The following is a 14,865-nucleotide window of genomic DNA, read 5'->3' as shown; positions in this document are numbered from 1 at the left end:
CTCCAAGTCCATTCCGTGAAGTTTCAGCCTCATAAGTGCGATCATCCAATCTTCCAAGCTTGTCCAAAAAATGATTTTTTGACTTAAATGTCGCGGCCTTCCATGTTCCAAAAAACCAAAATTCCAATATAGGCCGTGGGTGGTAACAGGTGGTTTGATTTGTACGCACTTCTTACTTCATTGGTTTGCAAAAATATGGGATTTATTTCTTTAAAAAAATATAGACAAAATAAAGACTAAAAAATGTCTTACAACTTGTTGAAAACGAAAAATAATCTAAATTTGCCGTTTGAAGTTCTAAAAGTGGTCAAAAAATCATTTACAAAACCTCCCGTCCACACCAGACATTTACCAAACGATACATCTCCACCAAGCACCCGGTGTGTTCTTAATTACTTAAATTAATGGGAGGGTCTAACAATTAACAACGTAATCTAAACATTTCAAATCTAAAAATTAATTACAAATTTTGGTTCTAAACTAACTTAAATATATTCCAACTACCCAAAAGAAGAAAACTAAATTGTTAGAAAATACAATCCAAAAAATATATCATAAATGGCCACAACACATGACACTACTATTTTGGGAATAATTACACACAGAGAATACATTCAAACAATATTTTATTATACACATATGTGTATACATAATTTATGTAGACAAATGATTTCGTCCTACACCTTTTGTGAAGTCATTCCCAAGAGCCATAATAGACAAAAAATCAATGCATCACACATGTTAAGATACAGCTGGCTGTGATTATACACCTCGCCAGTTGGTGGTGTCGTGTGCACATGAAGCTCCAAGAAATGAACCCTTTCTCGAACCAGTTGGCTCAAGTGGTTCAATGCCTCATGAGGCTTCATCTCACCATCACTAGATTTCTGTTTACCTCCCTGTCTGCCCTGCCGTCTTTCCTCCGTCACTTTCTTTGCTGGCACCTGTCACTTTAATTATTGATTTATTGTCTTCACCTGTGCTTTTGATTTCTCCTTTGTCCTCCTGTATTTAAAGCCACCTGTCTCCATTCACCAATTGTCAGATCTTCCATTGTGACCAATCCTTGTTCCTTCATTGTGTTCCCCAGTTTTGGCTTTCCTGCTCTGTACTATTTTGGACTTTGTGTTCATTTTATCATTAAATTATCGTCACTTCATCATGTTGCTTCTCGGCAGGGACAGGGAAGATGGATTTGATGGGAAGATGGATGGAGCCAAATACAGGGTAATCTGGGAAAAAAACCTGTTGGAGTCTACAAAAGACTTGAGACTGGGACGGAGGTTCACCTTGAAGCAGGACAACAACCCTAAGCATAAACCCAGGACTACAATGGAATGGTTTAAACAAAACATATTCATGTGTCCAGACCTAAACCATGAGATCATGAATCTGTGGCAATATCTGAAAACCGCTGTTCACAAACCCTCTCCTTCTAATCTGATTTAGCTTGAGCTGTTTTGCAAAGAAGAATGGGCAAAAATTTCAGTCACTAGATGTGCAAAGCTGGAAGAGACATGCCCTAAAAGACATGCGGCATTTTCCAGTTTATTTGTAAAAAATAAAATAAAAAATGTATCATTTTCTTTTTACTTTACAGTTGTATATACCACTTTGTGTTGGTCTTTCACCTAAAATTCCAATAAAATATATTTATGTTTGTGGTTGTAATGTGATATAATGTGGATAAGTTCAAGGAGGAATTAATACTTTTGCAAGCCACTGTAATTAAGTACATCAACTACCTTACTCTATTTCGTACCCTGTGCTGTTTTGGTCTTGAGGAGACAAAAGCTATGTCGCATATGTGGCCTGGTTTCACACCCTGTAAAACAATGAAAAGGCTTGCCACCATGAAAAAAATCATCAGTGACACCACATATTTTGGAGAAGAGGCATGAAATATCTAAATGTAGTATATAAAAATTTATCACAAAACAGGCTGAAATAATTGACAAAGACATTTTTATAAAATGTGAGTGAAAGTTTGGTTGCCTCCAATTTATGCCTGTTTTGTGGTTGCCATGAGATGGATGACTGAGTATTTGCACAGACATATAAGGATTTATATTTTTAATTTAATCAATATGAAATATATAACATTTTCCTTGGATATAACATAGCCTTCAAATCATGAATTAATATTACTAACGTTTCTAAAAAAAAAAGTGAATTTCTTATACTGCGCAAACTGTAAGGAACGGGAAACGGACCCAAGAATCAACTCAGAACAGGTCAGTGGAAAGTTTAACAGGCTCTATATTTAGCAGCTGAGTGTGCTGCTGGTGACGCGCAGCTCACTCACAAGCTGGTAACCTCCTGTGATAGAGACAACGGGTTAGTGATCAGCATAAAGTGTAATGCCTGGGGTCAAGAGCCCGAATTCAACTGTACACAGAGCCGTGGATTAAGGAGGTTTTATTGCCACAAAGAAGGTTGGATGGAACAGTGACAGGACCGGGCCGGAGCTGACTTGAGATGGTGGAGCTGAAGCGGGCAGAACGAAACGCTGGAGCGCTGACAGACCGGGCCTGATGAGCTCCGGAGCTGGGTCCATGGTGTGCTTGACGAAGTGGGACAGGTGATGCGTCGGAGCAGGGACCAGGACGTGAAGAAGGACTGTGGCTGTGGTGCGTCAGGGTGAAAGCCAGGACGTGCTGGTGGATCGAGACAGGAGGGAAGACTGGAACACAAAGTTGAGAGGTGAGTGGGTGGCAAGATCCACTAAGCTGGGATGGCGTGAGGTAGCAGGCTGGCTGGCGAGGAGTACAAAGGCTGGAGAGCGTGAGGGAAGCTGGACGTCTGGTAATCGAGGGAGTGGATGGTCTTGGAGATCAGAACGAACTGGCAAAGACAGACTGAAAGAGGAGTGCTTAAATAGGGATGGCCTGACAGGAGTAATTAGAGCAGGGAATTAGTTGCAGGTGACGGTGATCAGTGGGGAGGAGGTGATCAGGCGAAAGACTGAGCTAGAATCATTACATAAAGAGGAGAATGGTCGACAGGGAGTGAAGCTGAATCACTAACCTGTTGAGAGCTGGAGGCCGGCTGCCGACTGGGTCTGCGGGGCGTAAGCCGTGGGGCGGCAGCCGGGCTGATGGGCCGCTGGAACTCTCCTGGTGTGATCCAGAGAAGGTCCAGGATAATCACTAGTACACACCTGGTCCACACAGCGTTTCAAAAAAGGGGAAATCCAAAGGCAGGTCCAGGTCCAATCCAGGGTTCGTTAACGTCCGGGCTCGTAGGTACAAAGGGGTCAGACGGGCTCGGTAATCCAGGTACAGGCGAAAAACAGGTCATCCAAAAACTGGTCAAGGTCGGGAAACGGAAACAGGCAATCAGGCAATGCTGGAAGGTACTCAGGTTTGTTGGCAGGAGACGATCTGGCGCTGGTGGTTTGTTTGGCGGTGGTTTATAAGGAGGTGGAACCAGGTGAAGCTGGTGAAGGTTGATTGCAGGTGAGGTGGAGCTGAGGTAGGTGTACTGAGTGAAGGAAAACCCAACCGCAGTGCCAGGATCATCACAGCAAACAAGAAGATTCTTCTTCGTCTTCTCAAACAAAAACATAGGCGCAGAGAGAAGCATGATGGCCGTATGTGTGACATGGAGTCAAACTACGGAGGAGCAACTCGAAGGCAGAGCGTTTTGTTCTAGTAAGCCTCATATTTAACAGTGAGCATCGACACTTCGGTCTTTTAATCTTCTACTGTTGACATTTGCCTTCCGGGTGGACAAGTCCGAGTAGCGCCATCTCTCTACGGGGCTGAGTCCGACGTGTGGTTTTTGATCGCACTGTGTGAGCAGTCAGGTCATCAGAGCGTAAGAACAGATATCGTGAGCAGTGAACTTTTAAACCCTGCGGTTTTGTCGTACAGTTTGAGCTGTACATGAGTACCACAATTGAAAATATTGTGCAGTGAATGCCCGGCATTATTTTGTCATTTTCATGTAGCAGTGAAAATATGGGTGCAGCCAAATAAAAGGATTTCAGAGTATTGGCTGTTTTTTTTACTTAATTGTATATTGACTTGTACTCTGGGTTTAGATTTGCAATTCAAAACCATGTTTTAGTTATGTCTTTCAGAGATTTAATGTAAAGATGCTGGCACAGCTACACAGGAAGTAGTGTTTTAGTACAGATCATAAGTGTTATTGTGCATTAAGTGAGAAATAATAATGGGATAAGAAAAAAAACATTGTTCATGAGCTTGTTGTTGTTCATAATGTTTCCCTGTCACTGTAATAGATCTGTGACTTAAACTGCACACATCTGAATCCATCAACTTTTTGCCAACCAAACACAGTTGAAAACAACAACAGCAATCACTCTTACAGGAACCTGATTAAAGTTTGAATTGTGTTCAATCTTAAAACAGAACAAAGAAAAAATAACCAAAGAGCAGAGAAAGAGCTGGCTTTAACATTAACAATGTGAAATAGGGCTAAACTTACACTCTAATAAACAACAAAAGCCATTAGAGACTAAATTATGGGATTTGCATGCAAGCTAATGCTAAAGCTAGATGTATCCATCAACTCCATCACTTTTTTTAACAGCTAGAAATGCTTAGTACTTAACCTAAGCATCAGTGACATGAGAAAACTGTAACGATCTTGGCACTGGAGCTGATCCACAATTCAGCACACCTGCTCTACTCCTCTCTCGCTGCAATTAACCTTCACTGGTTCCACCTGGTTCGCCTCCATATATACCCCATCCAAATCAGCCTCCAGTGCCAGATCGTCTCTAACCAGTTGGTGAGAACTTTCTAGCTTCTCTGTTTGCCAAGCCTGTTTTTGCCTGACCTGTTTCTACCTTGTTACCGAGCCTGCCTGCCCCATGTCTGATTCTGTCTGCCTGATCGAAGACCTGAACCGTTGGACTCTGGATCTCTGCCCTGTTCTCCCTGGACAGTTTTGCCCCCTGTCGGACCCCAACCAGTCTGAGTAGTGATGGGTTGATGAGGCGTCATGAAGCGTTTTGTCACGTCAAACTGTATTGATACTGTGCCGATACTGTGTCACTGAATACTGACACCTACTGGACCTTAAAAATCACTACAGGCAACCTAGTTGACAGAGTTAACTGACACTGATTTGATGACTAAGTATACACAATAATACAATTTAAGTCATTGTTGCATTGTATTATTTTATATTTTCATTTGAATTTAAAATATATATATATTTTTAGATAAAGTCAATAAATAATGTGAACCCGTATCATAACATGATAACCTAAGTAAACATGTTGTGAATGAGGATGCTTGTGGACTGGCTTTTTTATTTATTTATTTTTAAATTTTTTGCTGCCATGTCCTTTTAATGCACCCTCCCCCCCACACACACACACACACACTCCCCCTTTTGTGTTGAACAGTGAAGTGTGGTGAAAACAGCATTAATTCTCCATCACATAACTTTGATATCGCGCATGCATTGACTTTTTCAACAATTCTCTCTTGCGGTTTTCAGCAGCAACGGCATTGTTTCTTATGGTTTAATATTGTCCATATGCCTTCTTTAAAGATTTCTAATTCTACTTGCAGGACATGCATACTTCCAAGCTTATTTCCTGTCATTGCCATGGTGAATCACGTTATTTGCGTTCCAGTGATCGTGATTTTTTTCATGCTCACGTTCAATGGTCGGTCGGGCGCTGTGTTTAGTGACCTGACTGATATCATCTGTTCTGAAAACGGACATGCTGAGTATGACAAAGGGAGGAAAAACTACTCAGAGTAGCAGCTTTCTACTAAAGGTAGATCAGCCGTTTTTTTCTGAAACGACGCTCAGAACAAAGACGCACAGCGCAACCCGCCCAACCATAAAGGCGTCTGCCCAACCCATCCATCAGTGGTGCGCTCCGATCAGCACCTGGCGCTCACTGAGCCGGGCCGTGGTACACCATCTCACCAGAGTTGCAAAATGGTTAAAAAAAACTTGGTTTATTATTTTGTTTACAGTTCAGCTTGGATTTTATTTACTGTGCAGCATAGCTTTGCTGTGCGCGCTGAATCCAGATGCTGTGCGCGAATGCACACGCACGCAGTTTAGGAGTAGCTTAGTCCTGCCTGGGCAGGACTAAGCTATAGATAGTAATTTCTATTGGCTATTAAGGCAAACAATAAAATAAAAAAAAGAAATACAAACTTCACAATCACCAGTGTCGATACATTCATTGGTCATCAGGTTTGAACTTTGAACCAAGGAAAGGAGAGAGGGAAAAGGGAAAGGAAAGAGACAGCGGTCCGTAGTCTAATCAGCTTGTGGCCTTTGAGGAGCGATGTTACGAACCTGGGGGCGACGAAGGTGAGGGTGTCAATCCTGGTTTGCAACTGTTTGATCTGCTTGTATGCTGCATACACCATCGCAGTAGTGATGGCCCATCCAAATACAAGGAGAACCACAATAATGGTCATAATGTGAGTGTCGGTCGACTCTGGAGCTCTGGGGAAGCAAAGCAGAGGGACCGAGCTCAACTCTGATGGATTGAGACTGAATTTAATCAGCTGGGTGCCTGCAAGTAAAAGCTGAGGGGGTTTGTAGGTGTACGTGGGTCTCACCTTGCCAAAAACCGACATTCAATACTCATTTAAGCCTATACACGTTAGCTCTTTCAATGATGGGAAAGTTTAGCATAAATCATATCTCCAAGTTGTCAGGATTTACAAATATTGGAATTGCACTAGGCTATAAGCCAGGTGTGTTTGTGGTGGTTGCAGTGTTTCACTAGAGGCAGATTTGAGAACCTTTTCAACCAAATGTACTGGAACCAGGTACGGACGAATCCATCCTTCAGCAAGGCTATTTATGGATGAACTAACCTCTCGAGTGAGGTCCTGCATTAAGTCTCTAACCACCTGAGTATACATCATGTCATTCTTTACCACTTCTGTGAGCGTTTCCAAAGCAATGCATGGTGTTATTGCTGAGTGTGGAATTATAAACGTGAAGTTATGTATGGACATTTGTTTTATTAGTGCATGTTTACATGTCCTGGTTGAATATGCACCTGTCCTATTTAATGCTATGCATCGTTCTCTTCGACGGGGGCGGAGTTAGGCTCTGTTCCCTGTGAGAAGAGTTTGGTGGACAGTTTAATTTGGTTCGCATGAACCCATTTGTACTCTGGACTTTGCACGCTGGCTTCTAGGTTCTTTCGAGGCCAGGTGAAAGTCGTTCGGAGACGGTCTTTTAAATCAGCGACGCACTGGTGTGCCGTGTAGACGGTTGTCACACTGACGTCTTCAGGCTGGTAGATGAGATACAGGGGAAGTGTCATTTGTCTCCCTGTCGTCATCTGAAAAAGTGTCACCCCTGTGGAGCATGGTGAGGTAGAGCGGATTAACATTAGGACCAGGGGAAGCTTTATGCCCCAGCCCTTGCCATGGCTGCTGGCATGTCCTTTCAACATGCTGACCACGGTGCGGTACTTTCGCTCCACCTGTCCCGATGACTGTGGGTAATAGGGGATGTGGAATTTAACTTCCACGCCCAACATGTCGAAAAGCGCAGTCATAATGTTTGATGTGTAATGCGTTCCTTTGTCCGAGTCGATGGAAGGGAAGGGAAGGCCCCACCGGCTGAAAACGTGATTTAGCAACAGGACTGCTGTGGTGACAGCGGTGTCATTCGGTGCCGGCAAACATTTGACCCATTCTGTGAAACTGCCTGTTATTGTCAAAAGATATCTGTTACCTCTTCACGATTTGGGGACTGGACCGTTCCGGTCAGTCTGCAAATGTGACCACGGAAATGTAACCCCCCTTTGCTGAATCAGGGCTCGGTCTAGTGGTCATGTGGGTTGTAACTGGCAGCAGGTTAAGCAGCCTTGTACATACTCCTGGGTGTCTTGGGCCGTTGAAGGCCGGGACGCCACCTGTTGGACAGTTTTCAGATTAGCTTTGCAGCTTCTGTGTCCTCCTACTGGTGAGTCATGGATGTGTGTCAATGTGATCCCAAGTTCATTTGAATCTTTGGGCTGAATGGGCTGAAACTCATGGAGCAACTCTTTAAGTGCTGTTTCCTGCGTTTCAGTGGTCAGTGCATCAGCTTTTCCCAGCTGCTGCATAATTTCTGTTTTCAAACCAGGTTATTGCTCAGTGGGTGAGTCCCGGTTCTCTGGTTGATTTGGTGCTGGTTCTGTTGGGTTGGTTGCTATCGCATACAACAATAGGTTTCCTTCAGCTTCAAGTGTTGCACTACAAATGGATCCAGCAGGCAGAGCTTCATGTCGCCTGATTTGGATCATGTTGGAAGGAAAATTAAACACGGTGTCTGGAGAGTCCTGTCTGCCGGTCAAGGATAAGGGCAGGTCTCCAATGACGGGAATGCTCAGCTCAAGGTCGTGGAAAGAGCTTTCAATGAACACCCCAAGAGGTTTCTTCGCCACCACTTGGATCGGCATGTGGGTTGGATTCTCCACCAAGAGGTAAGCTGAGCGGTTGTTCAGCTCAAGCAGGGGTGTGCCCCGGATGACCAGGTTGGATTCCTGGAAGTAAGAAAGTGGTTGAAAGAAAAAATGCTCTGTATTTGTTGTTCTTTCAGGATGACTAATCTGATAGGTACACCTGCAGTCTGTGGTGGCATTAGCATGTTTGTTTCGCTAGACACCTGGCAAGCCTGTGGGATGGTCTGCCCTGATCGCATGGCTTCAGGGGTGCCCAGGAAGGAACTTGGGGTTGCGTGAGCCTGAGCCCACAGGACCTGGTTACAAGTGTCCAGCTGTGCACCTAGCCGTACCAGAAGATCCGCACCAACACTGGAGAATGTAAATTCTCCACAATGCTGAAAGGATGAGAGAGCTGTCTTGTGCCAATCTGTGCATAAAGTATGCACACCCCCGTTGCTTTCAGAAGCCGGCGAGGCCAGTCTGCTGAGAGCAAGTAGTGGCTGTGTTTTGTTTCAGCCAAATGGGGCTTTTCATGGCACAGAGAGCTGTACAGATCTCTGCTGATCACAGATTTCTCTGACCAAAGAGCCAGCGGCACGTCTGGCATGAATGTGCTTTCCAGGTGCACACCTTCGGCCACTCTGGGGTTATAGGGTTCAACTCCAGAGTGTTTTAGTGAGCAGCGGAAAGATGTATGGCTGCAGAGAGAAGTTCTCTGATCGCTGAGAAGCGGTGGTGTGTCAGAGGATTTGGAAATCGGCTCTGTTGAAGGCAGAAATGGTGCTAAAAGTTCTTTGGGCTCCTCGGAGCATGTCACCTGATTGATAGGGACGGCCAGTCCACTTCCAGAAGTGAGGGGCTTTGGAGTCCCCACTTGGGCCCAAAGATGACCATGATGGCAGTCGATGAGTGGAGCTAACCTGTTCAACAGATCCTGACCCACAAGAAAAGGTTCTGTGTCCAAAGTACAGATGTAGATGGGGTGCACCAGGGTCATGTCACGGAAAGTGATGTCAAACCATGCCCGTTTGGTGATGCATGACTGATTCTGAGTGTAGCTGGTAATGCCCACGTTACAGGTCTCCACCTGGAACGGTTTCCCAAGAGACACCATAGCTCTGGTCACCTCATCAAATAAATCTGAGCACATCAGACTGATCTCGGAACCTGTGTCTAAAAGAGCATTTGCCGTTACACATCCTCTGATAACTGTCGAGCAGTATAAGTGGTGCGCATTTTCACGGTGGTTTAGCTCACCTAAAAACCTTAGAAAAGGGTTTTTCTGATCACCTGATGATGGGATTTTAGAAGGTTGTTGGTGATTTTTCGGTTGGTTCCCCCACTTAATCAGATAAACAATGTTAGAAGGGGAAGCCTGGTCCACGCTTGGTCATGCTGACAGGGGTTTTGGGCCTGGTTTCCCAGGAGGGTCGGCAGGATTGGATGGTGGCTGGGACGGCTGCGGCGTGATCTAACGCACTGTTTCGGCTAGCAACCTGCGAAAATTCTCTTCCATCTCCTTTCTCATTGACTCCTCTATGCCCAGTTTCCAGCCTTTGTTGTCATGTGTGCTTTTCGGCTTTTCCGACCTGTCGGTTTGCTTACCGTATCGGGCTGGATCCGGCCTGTGCCGCTTTTGAAACCTCTCACCTTCCATGCTGTCATGCTGACCTCTCCTATCCTGAGAAGCTCTCTTCTGCTGCAGCTCAAAACCATGTTGCTTCTTGGACCCAAACCTAGTTTTAGGTTTGACGGGAGGCATCTCATGTCCCTCCAGACCTAAACTCTTTTCTGGTTCGGTCTGAATCTGCGGAACCCTGTTATCACTGTCGGCTCCTTTGTTGGACCGGACACGTGTTTCCCATGCAACCTGCGCGTATTTCCTAATTTCCTGCATGGTAAGTCTCTTGGTTCTACAATGCATGGTAACCTCATAACGCACGCGTTCATGAAGGTTGTGGAGGAACAAAGATTTGAAAGTGTGGTCTTCCTCTAAGCCGGGAGCATTTTGTCCCTGAAAGTAAGCAGCCCGCAAACGGCGGTAGTACTCCTTGGGTGCTTCAGTTCTCTTTTGCTGAATTGCAAAAGCTTCAAGAGTCGCAGAAGCTGGGTCTGTGAACACAGAATATTCTTCTCTTAAAGCCTGACAAAGAGCTGAATAACGGTCACGTGTAGCTGGAGGGAGGCTTTCTATGAAAACATGGACACTTCTGGACGTGGTTTTCCAGATAAGCCTCAACTTTTCTCGAGCAGAGGGGTTATATAAGTCTAGCAGACTGCGCTCTACCTCTCTGAGATAGTCATCAATGGTGGATTCTGTATTGCTAGGATCAAAGCGCTCTATATCTCGGGCCAGGGACTCAAGTTGACGCATCTGCAGTCCCTGTTCAGGGATCATGGCTGGTCCATCTGAGTCCTCTCTTGAGGACTCCTGCCTGCGATAACCATGATGGAAAGGGGGCTCCAGTTCTGACCACCTACCTGGCGTCGGCTGCCGTTCATGGGACGCCAGGGGACCCTCCCTGTCATAAACTCTTGTCCGTGGACGCAGTTCAGAGGAGTGGGGTTCACCTGTGTCCCAGGAACTGTGCTCCCGTCGCCCTGGTGGGGGAAAAAGATCATAGCGGACAGTGTCAGGGGTCAGGTGGGAAGCAGGTGTTGTTCCATGATTTACATCATGTGGATCAGTCCTGTTTCCCGCCTTAAGTTGTATAGGCACTTTTTCCCGAACCACACAGCTATACCTGCCCTGACCTTTGCTTACCCTTTGTTCAGAAGAAGCCTGAGGGCCCAGTTCATCCAATGTCCTCCAGGTGTGGTCCCCATGTTTTCCTTTGGGGTTCTCACATTCAGATCCTTCTGTCTGCAAGCTAGTGAGATCCTCCTCTCGCTCCTCCTTGAGATGACAGCTGCCCTGAACACTTCTCTGTTCTAGCTCCCTGACTCTTTTCTCAGCTAAAACACGGCTTTCAGTCTCTCTGTTACGCAGATCAGTTTCTAGCATTAACCTTCAGTGGTATAACGCAGATAATTCACATAGGGCATCTGCCACCAATCTACCCTTTGGCTTACTTTGGACCTCCTCCACCAATTCCTGAATTTTCCTTTCACAGTCCTCTATACCAAACCGATTCAAGCGGTCTTGGTCCTCCGGTGTCATTTTAAGCAGTGAGCTAATGACACCCTGGGCCTCCATTCCCATGGAGGGTTCTGGGCCTTCAGCTCCTTTGACTGAAGAACCTTTACTATCCATTCTTTGTCAGCTATGGATAGCAACACAACAGCTGTAGCTCAGCACTACACAACAACAACAACAAATAACAACACTGTATTTTAGCTTAGCACTAAACAACAACAACACAACACTTTAGTTTAGCTCAGCGCTAAACAACAACTGCTAACAACAACTGTTAAGTGGTTTCACTTTAACTGTTAACAGCAACACGCACTATGACTGACACTTTACTGCAGGAAGTGTGTTCAAATACGTGCGTTTAATTAGGCTGCACAGGGGAAAAAATCAACCCTGCAACTTACAACTTATGTTTAGGAACGGTTAATATGCTTGTTTAACTTTTAGAATATTAACTGTGAGTGACATGGACCACTAACCTTTTGGCCTGTAATTGAGTGATAAGCTGTGGCTTTGTTTGTGATGTAAGTTATTTAAGAACAGGTGCTCTACACATGTGTGGAAAATAGCAAAGTGTTTTGGAGCTTCAGAGGTGGCAAAGAATGACAGTAAAAACCGCTAAATTGCAACCTTAGTTTCAAAATCACAGCTTAATTTTGACCACTTATGATGAGCAGAAGGGGGAAGAGGGAGGAAAAGAAAAGAAAAAAAATACAAAAAAATCCCAAAAGGAATAAAAATAAGATATGATGATAAGTTCAAAAGAAAAATAAATTAAATTAAATTACAAGTATCAAAAGGGCGTAACTGTAAGGCAAGTTTTTAAGAAACTGGCTTTCAAAATGGTCCCTCCGGGACACTGAGGGATCTCAGCTGTCTTTTAAACCGTGACTGCAACTACCTATCCTGGCCACCAGATGGAGGCAGGGTGCACTTCACCTTGGGAAGACCGAGCTGTGATTACACACAATGTCCAGCAGATGGGGAATTGTGTCCCTCATCAAAACAATTATGCTGCAATTACACACAACGTCCACCAAATGGAGGCAAGGTCTCTCTTTTCAAAGCAGAACACGACCCAGACAATGATTGATCAGTAGCAGACGCTGGATTGTGCTGTCTATTTCAAAATAGCTGACTTCCAGTTCAGGAATCAATATTCAAACCTCAGGTTAACAACCTCAAACCACCACAAACACGTATATTTTTAGTAGGAATACTTCCTTAATCAAATATGACTGAATAGCCCTTTTGGCAAGGTGAGCCGTCAAAATGTTGGAATATGGATTGTGTTCATTAAATTCATAAGTTGCTGGTTATTCAATTTAGTCTAAAAGAACGCCAATAAGACACCGACCACCCAAGGACGCCAATTTATTGTTATGCCAGTAGCTGTTTGAATATGCTTATTATTATTATTATTAATAATAATTATAATTTGGTATTATAATTTAAGTAATAAGTCATTCAACTCAAAATTCCGCTATAACAAAATATAGTTTAAATGGTGGTGATGTTAGCCAGAAGCTTGTAATGATTTATACTACTAATGCATTAATTAATTAGCTGTTATGAACTCATTTATGCTGGAATAAATGATCTGGTCAGATTTTAACCGACGAGGTTTATCCGGCAGACTGTGAGAACCCCAATATAACTGCAATCACAGTTTAAATCTTTATTCCTTATCACCAATCCAATGATGATGTCTCTGTATTAATATCAGATGTTGACTCCAAAAGGAGGTAGCTCTGAATTCTGAATAACCATGCAACTGTGAATTGAATTGAACACAAAACAATTTCTATTCCGCAGTTGTTGTTTTTATTGAACCAAAAGCAATTCCCTGTTACAGTAATTCTCTGATTCAACAACCTTGGAAATCTTACTCACTACTAAAACTAAACATGCAAAATATGTATGTGGAAATAAAAGAACAAAACAAAAATAAACAATGGATTAAAATGAGCGGTTAGCAAATCTAAGTCCAGCTCACGGTTGTTTAACACCACCTTCAAAACATCGGCATTTGACGTAGCAGCATTGGCAGACAGAACAGCTTTGAGAGTCCCACTGGACGCTTTGATGTCTTAAAAAAGCTAGTTCAGCTAAGCTACCTACAGTTCAGTCACCCGACACCCTCCCAAGATGGCGACTATGATGATGTATGATCTACAAATTTGCGTGATGCGTGAGGGGAGGTCCTAATGACGTAACCACGCTTACGCTGATGGGGTAATATCTCGCTTCGAGAGGGCGCAGCTAACCGATGAGTTTAAAGAAAAAACGCAAACTAAGTCTCACACAAAGCGATCGCCTCAACTGATAAGGAGAAGAGAGAGAGGGGGGAAAGATGGAAGAATTTGAAAAAGAGTTACAGCAGGACCCGCAGCGGGCCACAAAATCAAACACAGCCTAAGTCGCTTTCACAAATGCATGCAGATACAAAGAAAAATATTCAACAGTTAAAAACAAACTCCGCCTTGGAGTAACAAGCATTAACCTAAAGTTCCTACACATGCCCAGGAACTTCTGAAACACCCTGTGGGTGAAAAAAAAAGGGGAGAACCCCGTTACTTTGAGGTGATTCAGGAGTGAAATCCTGACTCCGGAGTCCGTGAGTGTCCTGGAGCTCTCGACGACCGCAGGTGCACGGTTGTAGGCAGGAGCGGGCAGCAGCGGGGACGGGATGAAGGAGCTCCTTTATCTCTTCCTCCGGGCTTACAGTCGCTTTGCTCGGCCCAGCAAAAGCGTAGTCCTCTGTCGATCACTGGGAGATAAGGCGGCTACCAGTCTTTGATCAGAGAGAATTTAAAAAGTACCTTTTAAGTCGACCTCCTGTGTCCACAAAGCAGGGGATAAGGATTGCTTTGAAAAATCTCAGTCCAGCAAGAAACTCGAGCACGTGGCGTGGGGGGAAGTTTGGAGTAGCAGCTGCATGACTTCTCTGACTGGCTGAATGCCAAGAAGAAGGGTGATTGTCGTGCGTGACCGCAATAAATACATTTTCCCTAGTAAGTTCCCTAATAGGGCAGCGGCCATTTATTGGGCCATGTTGCATGATGGTAGTTGGTGGCCTTTTTGACCACATTGCATCATGGGAAACGCAGTCCATCATGTCCTGAATTAATGCAGTTTCGTCACGTCTGAATTGGCATTACAATGTTGAATCCATCATGGATCTGATATTACTCTGTCTCTTCAGCCTGTTCTTTTTGATGCTGTGCATTAGGGGCCAATATGGTTTTGGTGGCCCGAGACACAAAACGTTTTCTAAACACTCCAATTACTCAACAAAAGCAAATAAAAATGTGCCCAGGAAACCAAAACTGTCGGA

This window comes from Fundulus heteroclitus, chromosome 20 (genome assembly GCF_011125445.2).
Source record: "Fundulus heteroclitus isolate FHET01 chromosome 20, MU-UCD_Fhet_4.1, whole genome shotgun sequence".
Lineage (NCBI taxonomy): Eukaryota > Metazoa > Chordata > Actinopteri > Cyprinodontiformes > Fundulidae > Fundulus > Fundulus heteroclitus.
The sequence above is the reverse complement of the archived record's forward strand: the minus strand, read 5'-3'. Positions refer to the sequence as shown.